Source organism: Eleginops maclovinus, chromosome 9, assembly GCF_036324505.1.
Source record: "Eleginops maclovinus isolate JMC-PN-2008 ecotype Puerto Natales chromosome 9, JC_Emac_rtc_rv5, whole genome shotgun sequence".
Lineage (NCBI taxonomy): Eukaryota > Metazoa > Chordata > Actinopteri > Perciformes > Eleginopidae > Eleginops > Eleginops maclovinus.
Genome location: NC_086357.1, coordinates 419201 through 433218, shown reverse-complemented (window position 1 = coordinate 433218; position 14018 = coordinate 419201). Strand labels below are relative to the sequence as shown.

The window sequence follows — 14018 nt, the reverse complement described above, 5'->3', positions numbered from 1 at the left end:
ATAAAGATGGCTGTACAAACTGAGTCTTTGCATTTGGGGTGGAGATCAGCAGTTTTAAGATTGTTTAAAATCCTTTTCCAACACTTTACTCAAGTACTGTACAACTGGAGGTACATTTTATTTTCTTGAGGAATTTATACGTAATTTTATGTAGGTTCATGCATGTAGTATTAGGCTTTTAAGAGTTGAACGTCTTTACAATAAAGTTCCCCGTTATTTAGTTTTTATTGTGAAGCAGCAAAACAGGACATTATAGGCTACATCTCAAAGTAAACAGTAAAGAATAGTAAAATAAAGCAAATGTCTAATGCCTCTTTCCCACCAAACGAGCTCCAATTCTAGCTCCGTGCTAGAGCTCTTCTGCTTCCGAACCAGCTCTTCCTTTTAGCCCCAATTGTGTTTCCACCGCCCAGAGCCAGAGTGGTGATGTTTCATTGCGTCATCGTTTGCGTCATGACGTAATGTTTATGTGCCTGCTTCTTAAAGCCACACCGGCGGAAATCCCTCACATCGACAACAACAACAACTACGGGATATTGTATTGAAGCGCTGCTCATTTTGCCTTTGCTTTGTAAAAACCAAATGGAAATAATAGGACGATTTCACCACAAACTTTCTATTCGTCACAAGCAATGTTCAACTGTTCTTCCCACTCATCATCAACTTCAACGACGATTACGCCTCTGCCCCCGCCTCCAATGTAAGTGTAATGTATGTGGTGTTTGTCTGTAGACTGACAGTGTTTTAGAGCCAGATAAACTCTGTTTTTTTGCCACCAAGAGCAGGCGCCGCTGCGGTGGGAACAGGAAGAACCGGTGTTTATTGGGCTCTAGCTCCAAGCTGCCCCAGGATCCGGTTTGGTGGGAAAGGGGAATAAAAGTACAAGCAGTTATGGCACAGAGTAGAGAATTAAGCAATCATACACGATCCTCTCGTGTATGATTGCGATTCTATTACACAAACTGTCATTGTAATCAACAATATCGTAAAATCATTTCATAATGTGGGCTAATTTGCTCCCAAACTTACGCTTTCTGCGTGAGTTAATCTCCATCAGAAAGTAGTTCCTACACTGTAAAAAAGTATTAGTTGATTCAACTAGAAAATGCGTGTAACCTGGTTGCCTTGGAATTTTGCGTTAATTGAAAATGAGTTAACTAAACGAGGCAATTAAGTTATGTCAACTTGATGCTAGTTGATCTGACAAATATGACCTGTTCCATCAACTCATTGTTCATCAAGTCATTGTTAGCACAACTTTCTATTTAGTGGATGCAACTTAAATTATGCATCATATTAACTAACCTAGTTGTGTTGAGTCAACTCAAATTTTCATTAACTTAACATATAAACGGATACTGACGAGCTATTTGAATTTGTATTGACCAAACTTTTTACTTCACTCAACTACATAAAGCGTGTTGTATTAACTTTTCGACTAAAGAAACCTGGTTGCCTTGAAAATGTAAGTTTTCCCAACGTATTTGCTTAAGTTAACATGACAAATGGCCTTTACTATGAATTGTTTTAACCAAACTGGCTTGTAATACAAATATGCAAACATGATGTACAAGTCAAGAAGACAACATTTACTAAACATATACAATTACCAACAAGTTCGGTGTACGAGTGAAAACTTAACAGGTCCCAATACACAATACATATTAGGACGGAATCAAGACGTGTGTGTGGGTAGAGTTATTAGGCACAGTGTTTACATAGGAGAGAAAAGAGTTATCAGGCAGAGATCAGATTAACAACTAGCCTACTTGACGTACGTGTGTGTGTGTGTGTGTGTGTGTGTGTGTGTGTGTGTGTGTGTGTGTTAGGGCTGACACTTTACATTCGAGAATCGATTGTACAATCGATTGGACCGACCAACACAAGTTTCGAAAACGAAAAGAGGGAATTGATTTTTACCAAATAACTTGTTTTTTGACGAATTAAACAAATAAAAAATATTTTATTTCATTATGATTATTATTAACATAACTCACAAACAAGCAGCAAAGAAAATAATTCCGAAAGTGCAGTAGGCATTGCGACGGCTAAAAAGTAAATTCCCACCAATTTTACGCACCGGAAACAGCCTGATAGTGTCGATCGGCTGCCGCGGCTTAGTATTTTGCCAAAAAATGGAGGGCAGCGGCGATCAACCTGCGCGACATGAGAGACGAGTGATAACCCCTAATCACATGAGGAGTTCGATATGGAAGCACTTCGGATTTTGGGCAGAAGGCAAAACTATAGAGAAGGACAAAGTGGTATGCAAACTGTGCGATCATGAGTTCCCATATCACAGCAGCACTACAACTATGAGGAGGCATATGCAGACTCAGTATGTTCTAGTCCACTGTCTGTTGTGGGGAATGTAGCGATCCTGCGTGTTTTGGCTAAGTGAAATATTTTCAACCTATTGTTATGTTAGCTAGTCCTCAAGTGAATTTTAATTTCATGGCCGATCCATATTTAATATTTCCCATGATTCCATTGTTACGTTTGTTTGTCGTTGTTGTTCCATTATCGAGTTGGAAAAGTGGAACGGACACATCGTTAGCTAGTTAAAATGTCTGCATTTTGGCATCATTTTAAAATAACTACAAGTGAGTCGCCGACTGCGACATGCAAAGTCTGTGGTGTGGAAGTCTCACGAGGTGGTGCTAACAGGGTCTCCTACAACACCACACACCTAATAAAACATCTTAAAAAGCACCACCCCGACGAACACGCCGCCTACTGTAAAGCGACAGCTTCTGCGACTGATGGACTCCATCAACAAACACTGCGGGACAGCTTGAAACGAAAGGATTTACTTCCTCGAGACTCCGAGAGATTTCGCAAGATTACTGAGCTGATTGTGGAGTGCATAGCAGAGGACGACCAGCCAATTTCACTTGTGGAAAACTCTGGTTTTTGTCGTCTAATAAATTATTTGGAGCCGCGCTATGGGATGCCATCCCGCCATTACATTGCTGAAAAAGGCATCACACCAATGTGCGTGAACAATTGCAGCGGCACCTAAAGGAGGCTACCTCAATCGCCCTCACCACAGACCTGTGGAGTTCAGATGTAGCCCCGATGTCGCTCCTCAGTCTAACCGCCCACTGGATAGACTCCAGTTTTACTTTGCACAACGTAGTGCTACATGCAAGTGAGCTGCGTGGCTCTCACACTTCCAACGCATATCCGGAATGCCATAGAAGAGATGCTCGCCAAGTGGGACATCGATAATGACAAGGTGCATGTTGTTATGAGGGACAACGCCGCCAACATGAAGAAGGTAAGCCTTCTTGTTATTGACCACTGATGTTTAGCTACGCATTCAGTCAGTAAAGTTCATGCTAATTCCGTCAACAGCATCTTTTAATGAATGGTCATGGGGTAAACTTCCATTTGATGATTTTGACATGATCTACTGAATGTATATTAAATGTTGCCTATTCCCAATTATAATTACGTGTGACCTGGATTTATTTAAAATTATGTCTAGATAACGTGTCTTTTAGACGGCAACCACGTCAACAGGCTAGCAGAAAAGTTAGCCTAGCTTGTTGTCAGCTAACTCACGTCAGCTTAGCCACTAGCACTAGTTGTTATTGCGACAGCAAAGAATTAAAACGAAACATTAATATTCTGTCTTATGTCTTATCTAAGACTACAAAAAAATATTCAGTGCAACTTTTGAGATGTTAAAATCTCAAAAGCCTCATCAGATCATAATGGTTTGGAGGTATTATGCAGATGGTGGACCATAGTGTATAAATTACTCACAAATGTTATGGAAATTTCCCGGGGTTTGTTTAATAAGTTAAGGAAAGTCCAGAAATGTATGTAAGTCAATGAGAGGTAAAGACGTTACCTCTGATTGACCTACATACACTGCAATCAGTTTTGCAACCAGCAGATGGCTGCGCTCTATTTGATACTATTGTGACATCGACTGCTTATTTTCCTCTCTGACCAGTATCAATAGGCTATTGATATTCATCTATCTATCTCTCGCCATCATCCTCTCTCCCAATCTCTCGACTGCAGGCATTTGCAGACATGGGGGTGCAGAGCCTGGGGTGCTTCGCACACACACTCCAACTCGTGGTCATCCAAGGCCTTCTCGCCCAGCGAAGCATCATCGATGCTGTTGCCAACGCACGGAAGCTTGTGGGTCATTTCAAGCATTCCCCAAAGGCCTACTCCATCCTCGAAGACATTCAGGTGGTTATCATTTTATTATTATTATTATTAGTAGTAGTAGTAGTAGTAGTACTATGTTATCTTTTTGTAATTGCACTTTCCCCCCTCCCTGTCATGTCATTGTAAAGCAATCCATCATTAGGCTACACTAGTGTTGAAAGGATGTTAGCCAACAAATAATTAACCTAAATATAGAAGCATTTTGAGTGGCCTACTAGAAAAGCGATACACACAGCTGATTTATTTGAATTATTATCATTATTATTACTTTACAGGAAGACCTGCACATGCCAACACAACGACTCCAGCAGGACGTGTCTGTTGTAATGTACATTAGGCTAGTAATTTGACATTGGTCCAGAGAAGTGTAATACTGCCCTCTAGTGTCTGTTTGTATTATGGCTTTGACAGTTTACTTTCAGTTTCAAGCACACCTGAATAAAGACAAGCTAAAAAGGCTATTTTACACGGAATTTGTGTGGCATAGACAGTATTGTGGGATTCACAATGGAAGATAAGCTGTTTATAGAGAAGCTGAGCGGACCAGAAAATTGGGCAACATGGAAATTCCAGATTGAACACTTGCTGAAGGCTAAAGGACTATGGGGCATGGTCATGGAAACGGAAACTTTAGCAGCGGATGCTAATGCACAGATTCGAGCAGATTTCCAAAAACGGAAAGAGAAGGCATTTTCTGTGTTAGTGCTGAATGTAAGTACACCTCAATTGTACCTAATAACAAGCTGTCAGACTCCAAAAGAAGCGTGGGACACGCTAAGAGGACACTTTGAAAGAGACACTCTTGCTAATAAGTTGTTTCTCAAGAAGAAATATTTCAGATGTGAAATGAAAGAAGGAGAAAAATATTACTGAACATTTTGAAACGAATGAAGGAACTGACTGATAAGTTAGGAGCAATAGGTACTCGGATTGAGGAAGAAGACCAGATTGTTACACTGCTAGGTAGCCTACCACAAAGCTATGCAACAATTGTCACTGCACTTGAGACAAAAATGGATAACTTAACACTACTGTTTGTACAGCAAGCGCTGATAAACGAAGAGCAAAAGCGTGTGCATGCTAATGATAGTGGTGCTAGTGGTAGTGCATCAGGAGGTGCATCAGCCATGTCAACACAAGTATATGGAGAAATGCAGGCTAATCCCAAGGCAGTGGGAGCAGACAAATATAGCTCATACCGATGCTACAGTTGTGGGAAGGAAGGTCACCTGAAACGGGACTGTAAAAGTTGGAAAAATAAAAATAAAACCCACAAGGCCAAAAGCATGGTGTGTGAGGATGCAGAGAGTTCGTCTGAGAGCGCTTTTGTCGCTAAAGAGAAAAAACAGAATGAGATACCACAACAGGCTGAGTGGTTGATAGACTCTGGTGCATCAAAGCACATGACATTTCACAGAGAGATTCTACAAGATTACCAAGAATTTCCAAAACCACTGTCAGTCAAACTTGGTGATGGCAGGGTGGTTGACGCCCTAGAAGCGTCATACTGACAATGACATTCAAAGTCAGCAGTATTAAACCTGTCAAGATGTACGATGTACTGTATGTTCCCAAGTTGTCTGGAAATCTCAGTGGGAGCTGCTGTCAGAAAAGGAAATACAGTGAAGTTCAACAAGTCTTGTTGCTACATACGTGGAAAAGATGGAGATCTTTCTGGAATGGGGACTCAAAGAGCTGATGGGATTTACCAGCTGGATGTCGAAGGAAGCTCATCTGTCTGTCACAATGCATCAAGTGCATCGGTAGCTGCCAGTCTATGGCATCAGAGACTGGGTCACACGACCAAATTGAAAGAACTGAAAAAACTGACGAAAGGGGTGGACTTTTGTGCAGAGAAAGAATTACCCTTCTGTGAAGCATGTGTTGAGGGTAAGATGTCTCGAAAGCCATACAAACCAGTGGGAGAAATTCGTACCAAGCAGAAGCTACAGCTAGTTCATAGTGATGTCTGTGGTCCCATGCAGACTGAATCTATAAGTGGATCGAAGTACATTGTAACTTTCATTGATGACTACTCAAGATGCTGCAAAGTATACTTCATGAGACAAAAGAGTGAGGTGCTTAGCAAATTCAAGGAATTTGAGAAAACATTCACCAATGAGTGTGACCGGAACATCATTAGATTGAGAACCGACAATGGAGGAGAATACACATCCAGAGAATTTCAGGAATACTTGAAGGATCAAGGAATTCACCATGAAATGACGGTACCATATTCACCACAGCAAAATGGTGTTGCTGAAAGAAAAAATAGGACACTAGTCGAAGCAGCCAGAAGTATGTTAGCTCATGCTAAATTGCCAAAGATGTACTGGGCAGAAGCCGTGGCAACTGCAGCTTACATACAGAACAGGCTACCCACATGTGTTCTGAAGGAAGTTACGCCCTATGAAAGATGGTGTGGCAAGAAACCAGACCTGAGTCACATGAGAGTGTTTGGCTGTGTTGCTTATGCACATGTTCCAGACGTAGAGAGAAGAAAACTGGACATGAAAGCTGTGAAACTTCGTTTTGTTGGATATGCAAACAACGCCAAAGGCTATCGCTTGTGGGACGAAGACAAAAGGAGAATTCTAATTCGTCGAGATGTTGTCTTTAACGAATCAGACTTCAACTGGAAACAGGAAGTGGACATTTCTTGTTCAGATAATGAGACCATCATGACACCGAAAGAGACGGGAGCACCAGCTGACGAGGCTACTGTCAGTGAAGCTATGAGAGAGAGTAGCAGAATCAGAAAAGCTCCTACAAGATACGGATATGATGAGTATGCTGATGTAGTGACTGTTGATCATTATGCCAATGTTTGTCATGTTACAGAACCAATCACACTCAAAGAGGCATTAATGACACCAGATGCAAAGGATTGGCAGGAAGCGGCTGACCTGGAATATGAGTCACTGTTGGAAAATGAAACCTGGGATTTGGTTGACTTACTAAGAGATAGACAGGCCATAGGATCAAGATGGGTGTTCAAAGTAAACCATCATAGTGATGGACGAGTGGAAAGATACAAATGCAGACTCGTTGCCAAGGGTTACTCACAGAAGTATGGTGCTGACTATGATGAAACATTTTCACCTGTGGTACGTTTCAGCTCAATTCGTACCTTACTTGCCTTTGCTGTCCAGAACAATCTGCATGTACACCAGATGGATGTTGTAACTGCATTCCTGAATGGACATCTAGAAGAGGAAATCTACATGGAGCAACCGGAGGGCTACGTCAAACCAGGACAGGAACATCTAGTGTGCAAGCTCAAGAGGTCCATCTACGGACTGAAGCAATCTCCTCGTTGCTGGAGCAAGACTTTCACTGAATTCATGAAAGACCTAGGCTTCAAACAGAGTACATCAGATCCCTGTGTGTTTGTGAGATCTCAGAAGGAGTTAGAGATACTTGCTGTGTATGTCGATGATCTGATTCTGATTACTGAGTCAATGGAAAGCATGAATGAACTGAAAGATGCGCTGAAGAAGCGTTACAAGATGAAAGACATGGGAGAGCTGTCCTACATCCTGGGCATCTCTGTTGTCCAAGCACATGAGAAGAATTGTGTGTTTCTTCACCAGAAGCATTACATTGAAGCAATACTTCAAAAGTATAAAATGGACAATGCCAATCCCGTTGCAACTCCAGCCGATGCAAACGTCAAGCTGAAAAAGATTGATGGAGTTAGTAAGCCTGTGAACCCAAGCACTTACCAGTCCATGGTAGGAAGTCTGCTGTATGCTGCAATGGCTACAAGGCCAGACATAGCACAAGCAGTGAGTGCTGTATCAAAGTTCAATGCAGATCCAAATGAAGCACACTTGACGGCTGTCAAGAGAATTCTTCGATACCTGAAAGGGACACTGAATCTTGTTCTCAAGTATGAAAGATCAGAATCTGGAGCGTTGATCGGATTCTCAGATGCTGACTGGGCAGGAGATCAAGATGATCGTCACTCAACAACAGGCAATGTTTTTCTGCTGGATGGAGGAGCAGTGAGTTGGCTCAGTAAAAAGCAGTCAACAGTTGCACTGTCATCTGCGGAGGCAGAGTACGTCGCACTCAGCCAGGCAGCTCAAGAATGTAGCTGGCTTCAACGACTTCTGAGTGATCTCGGAATGGACACTGCACCAACTGTGATCCATGAGGACAACCAAGGAGCCATCGCAATAGCGAAGAATCCAGTCGATCACTCAAGAACCAAGCACATAGACATTCGTTACCATTACATTCGTGAATGTGTGCAGAATGGACAAATACAGCTGAAATACTGTCCATCTGAGGAGATGAAGGCTGATATTCTGACAAAGCCAGTACCTAGACAGAAGTGTGAATATCTCAGAAGAGAGATTGGACTTTGTCATTCAGTTTAAAGTGAGGTTAAATGCATAAAGTTTAATGCTGTTTAATAGTGCTCTGCATAGCAAGGTTAATTTTGAAGTTAAGGAATAACAAGATACTTGCTAATGTGTGTTTAGGGTTTATCTTCACATCATTTGAATATTGCTTCAAGTTCAAGTCTGAGTGATGTATGCTAGCATAAAAGACTTAATACCGTTGTAAAATTAAGTGGGAGTGTTGTAATGTACATTAGGCTATAATTTGACATTGGTCCAGAGAAGTGTAATACTGCCCTCTAGTGTCTGTTTGTATTATGGCTTTGACAGTTTACTTTCAGTTTCAAGCACAGGTGAATAAAGACATGCAACTTCAATAGTGTCAGTCAGATGGAACAGTACTCAGTACATGATGCTGGTAGGCCATATGGATGGAAGGAATGAATGCAAAGAATGAATAGATTAATTTTTTTTACATGTGAATCAGCCTAAATAAATACATTTAGATGTGAGGTATATAGTTCTACTTGTATTTTGCACATGAATGTTAAACTAACATTTACTTATTTTGCAGAGCCTTCTTCAGCAAAAGAGGCCGCTCAGTGTCTATGCAGCGGACCACAACCTTCCATGCATGCCCTCTGCCAACCAATGGGCGCTTATGGAGAAGGCAGTTGTGGTCTTGAGTCCATTTGAAGAGCTGACTAGGGCAGTGAGTGCTGCGACTGCAAGTGCCGCGGATGTGATCCCTGCAATAACTGTCCTCAAGCGTCATCTTTCCCGTGAAGAGAGCACTGATGCTGGAATCAAGACTATGAAGAGAACACTTCTTGAGGCTGTCACTGAGCGCTTCGACTACGACTGAACCAATCTACTCCGTTGCTACGTTGGTTGACCCAAGATACAAAGAAAGGCAAGTCCTGTTTAATTCAAAACTTCTTTTGCGATATATAATTGCTCAGGCCTAATCAATTCACCACTTGATTATTAATTATCAAATAACATCAAAATAAATGTTCCAAATGTTGTTCTATGACATTGACAACAATAACTTTGATACGCTAAGGGAACGACAAAATATGTTAGGAAACAAATAATCCTTTTTAACAAAATAAAATTCTATCCATTTTCAGATTCTTCACAAGTCCAGACCACCAGGAGCTTGCCAAGGAGGCTCTCATTAGAGAGGTGGAGATCATGGAGTGAAAGAGGAAGGCGGCCAGTGAGGTGTCTGCAGAAGAGCCTCCAAGAAAGTCACCACGTCGAGGCGGTGTAGGCTGTGCAGCTGCAAACAGCAGCGTTGTCAGTCTATATGACGAGATCTTGGAGGGGAGTGTGGTGGAGTCGAGGCCTGTGAGTACGTCAGCAGCCGTCACTCAGGTGGAGGCCTACCTGGCTGAACAAACCATCCCAAGGTCAGAGAATCCTCGACACTACTGGCGCAGAGCTGCCAACATTGTGTTTTAGAAAATAGTAGCAAGCCGAGCGGAGCGAGGCAAATTTTTTTTTCAAAGCCGGGGGTCCGAGGTCCGCCGAAGCCCCCTGAATGCCCCCTTATTTCATTTTTACTTTACTTATTTCGATTTATCTTTTGTATTCAACTGTTATTATTTTACTGTAAATTGTATGTATATATAGTTCCCTATTCCTTTTCCTATCACCCTGCTGCTATAACATGTGCAATTCCCTTACAGGATTAATAAAAGTTATCTTATCTTATCAGAAGCCAGAGACTTTACATGCTCTGAGATGCAATCTAGGTCATATTGTTTTCATATGTTTTTCGTGTATAATTTCTCCTTTTCCCTGTACTGTTGCACACAATTAAACACCAACATACAAAAAAATATTTTTATTAACCGAACAGAATTCATCATGAAACAATACTGAACAATAACACATGAAAAACCTTTACACAGCCTTTTTTTAGAACAGAGTTCAACTCAAGGGAACCTTTGGCTGTGACATGACCATCTCATCAACCTCTCACTTTAGATGGTCATAGGTTGCTGACTTGGCCTTGGCAAGAGTTGTCTTGGAGTACGCCTGCTTGTAGCAGACAGACCCCTTTGCCACCATGAATTGTTTGTGGGTAATGAGGTTACTCAGGGTCTCCATTCCCATACTAGGTCTGAACTCTGTTCTGTTTTTTGTGACAAGACTGAAGATGCGTTCGCAGTCTGCATTGGAATGGAAGATGCAGAGGATAGCCAGCATTACCTTGCAGAGTAAAGGGTACTTGAGATGGCCATTTCCATCCTTCAGCTGACTCATCAAGTGCCACTGTGTGTCTGGTCTGTCACAGCTGGTGATGCTTTCTGGCAGAGCATCGGTTTGGTAGGTCATGAATTGACCCTCAAGCTTGTCCATCTCCTCAGCACTCATCTTCAAGCAGGGGAATCTGCCTGTGAAGTACCTCACAGAATTGAAGTCTGCGCTGTCCCGTGCAGACATGTCAGCCACAGAAGCATTCCTTATCACTGGGTCATCATAGGGAAACTTCTTCACCATGTACTCAACAGCCTTCATGTAGAATGCCCGCACAGCGCTGAAGACCTGGGCAAGCTGCAGCTCCTCAAGCTCAGGGTGATCTCTTATGAAGTCTCTGGTGTTTTGCCCAATGAACAAGGTCTCATTGCTCTTCTGGTTGCTTGGTTCCCTGAATGGTACCTGGTGAACCTTAGCAGCTGCATTGATCACCTGAGGCTTCACAAATCGGTTCAAGAGATTCTTCAGCTGTGTGGTCAAAGTCCTGTGTAGTATTTGTATGCAGGGTTTGTCTAGCTGCAGCAGAGTGTTGGCCTCATCAAATATCGGCAGGACCGCACTTAGAAAGTAGCAGTAAAGATGGAATGTTGGGTCCTGCAGATGTTGACATGCCCTCTGCACTCTCTGTTGTGCCCCTGTCTTGGGCTGAGTGGCTCCAGTGCTAGATGTATTGGGCTGAGTGGGTGCAGTGCTAGATGTCTTGGGCTGAGTGGGTGCAGTGCTAGATGTTTTGGGCTGAGTGGGTGTAGTGGTAGATGTCTTGGGCTGAGTGTGTGCAGCGCTAGATGTCTTGGGCTGAGTGGGTGCAGTGCTAGATGTCTTGGGCTGAGTGGGTGCAGTGCTAGATGTCTTGGGCTGAGTGGGTGCAGTGCTAGATGTTTTGGGCTGAGTGGGTGCAGTGCTAGATGTTTTGGGCTGAGTGGGTGTAGTGGTAGATGTCTTGGGCTGAGTGTGTGCAGCGCTAGATGTCTTGGGCTGAGTGGGTGCAGTGCTAGATGTCTTGGGCTGAGTGGGTGCAGTGCTAGATGTCTTGGGCCGAGTGGGTGCAGCGCTAGATGTGTTGGGCTTTGCCGTTGCAGTCTTGGGCTGTGTGGTTGCAGCTGCTGGTGTTTTCTTTCCCTGACAGAATTTGGCTAGGTTTTGTTGGCAAAAGAGATAGCCTGCCAAATCAAACTGAGAATTGTCCTTGCTGCCGCTACTGTGGGTTGATGTGTCCTTGCTAACACTGTGGGTGGACTTGTCCTTGCTGCTGCTCTGCGTGGTCTTGTCCTTGCTGCTGCTCTGCGTGTTCTTGTCCTTGCTGCTGCTCTGCGTGGTCTTGTCCTTGCTGCTGTGCCCAGACTGTTCTGACTCAAAGTATTGCAGCAATGCAGGCCACTGCTGCAACAACCTGGCGATGCATTTATCTAAAGAGAGCCACCTCGTACTTACATGTTTAACAATCTTTCTCATTTCCACTCCACACAGATCCTGAAATTTCTTCAGTCCCTGTTTCCTCTTGCTGGATTTGTCTAGGTAGAAGTATATGTCCACCAGCAGCTCTTCAATGGACACTGGAAGCTGAGCAGCAGCTTTTTCTGCAGCTAGATGAATTAGATGGCACGGGCATCCCAGCACATATACTGCACTGTTTTTTTTGTTGATGTAGCCTGCCGTGCCAGCTTTGAGTCCCTGCATCACCATGGCATTATCTGCCCCAAAACTCATGCAGTTGTCCCAGGATATGCTACGTTTCTCAAGTTCATTGTCAATGAGTTTGAATATGTTCTGCCCAGTAGATGCCTCATGACACTCTGGCAAAGATAGGAGTACTGTCAGAACATGCCCAAGTCCTCGATCAAAGTACTTCACAACAAGAGGATACAGCTTACAGTCTCCATAGTCAGTGCTCCCATCCGTGGCTAGGGAGTATGGAGCTGTCCTCATTGCCTCCGTGATCACAGACGCATCCTCCTTGGCAAGAGCTCCAACAATGGCGCTGCTCTTTGTGCGACCAGACCCATACTTTCCTGCAATTGCAATCACAAAAATATTGCATTGTATTATCATGATTATACTCTAGATTACACAGAATTGCAGAATTACAATCATGATATTAATCCTCTGTAGAGTAAATTGGCCTAGGCTATTTTTTTTTCACCTTTACATAAAATGAAAAATGTTTTTTAGAATGATACAGTATCAGTAGGCTATAAATTAGCAATGATTAATTTGCAAGATTTAAATCAGATTATCAACCAGGGCAGTACTGTAACTGTTTTATATAGTCTGTACAGATTGTAGAGTGTATTGTGACAGTATACAGATATAAATCTATGCCTATGAATGCTTGAGATGAATTGAGGCTATTTGTCATTTGAGCCTTACCAGCGATTTTCGAGTCCGGAAACATCTTTTTCACCAGTGGCCCGATGTGGTCGGCCACCGCGATCGGGATGTTGTGTTCCACCAGAAAGTCCACAGCGAGCACTTCGGCATTTATGACACTGGTGTCACTGTCAACCGTAAAGAAGCCCGCGATGGGCCTTGTAGCTTCCACTGCCGCCTTGTATGACGTGTGTTTAGCAGTCCTGATGTGCTTTTCAACGTTGTGTCAGCCCCCATGCCTCACGCTAAAATCTGTCTTACACAACATACAGTAAGCGTGGAAGTCGTCCAGCTTCGACCGGGTGATGGTCGGCCATTCTGCGTTATATTCTAGCTTGAAGCGCTGTTCAGAAATTCGCCGCTTTTTCAGCGGAGGACAAGTACGTTCACCATCCATTTGTGATAGACTTCAACTGACAGCTCGCTCCGCGATTTCGCGGGCATAGTGTATTCACGAATTATCATTGGTCCATTAGAAATTAAGATAATAAAAACACAACACATATGTTAAATTATATAATGAAAAAAACCCAGATATTAATATGTTCTACTTATCTGTGCTATAAATGTAATTTTTGTATGATTCCAATGATCTTAAATAATTTTATAACCAAAATAGCTGAATTTGCTCGTGACCTGAGCAGAGGAGACAAGCGGGGTAAGGCAAAGAGCGGCGCCTCACGTCAGATTGAGCAATCCCTCACAAAGCGGAGCTAGTGAGAAATTAGCACCTCCTGTATAATGCCTCCCTGCTCTGTAACAAAGATGCAAGTGAGGAAATATTCCCTCCTGTATAATGCCTCCCTGCTGTGTTACAAAGATGCTTGATGGATTTTACCCCGA

The 14018-nt window shown here is 42.9% G+C and overlaps 1 long non-coding RNA gene across 1 annotated transcript; it reads right to left on the bottom strand.

Annotated features, from left to right (window-relative positions):
- Window positions 1-12104: 12104 nt before the first annotated feature.
- On the bottom strand, window positions 12105-14018 carry LOC134869314 (uncharacterized). Its single transcript, XR_010166403.1, has 3 exons — window positions 13176-14018; window positions 12680-12817; window positions 12105-12601 (listed from the first exon to the last, which is right to left on the bottom strand). It is a non-coding gene; the product is annotated as an uncharacterized LOC134869314 (long non-coding RNA).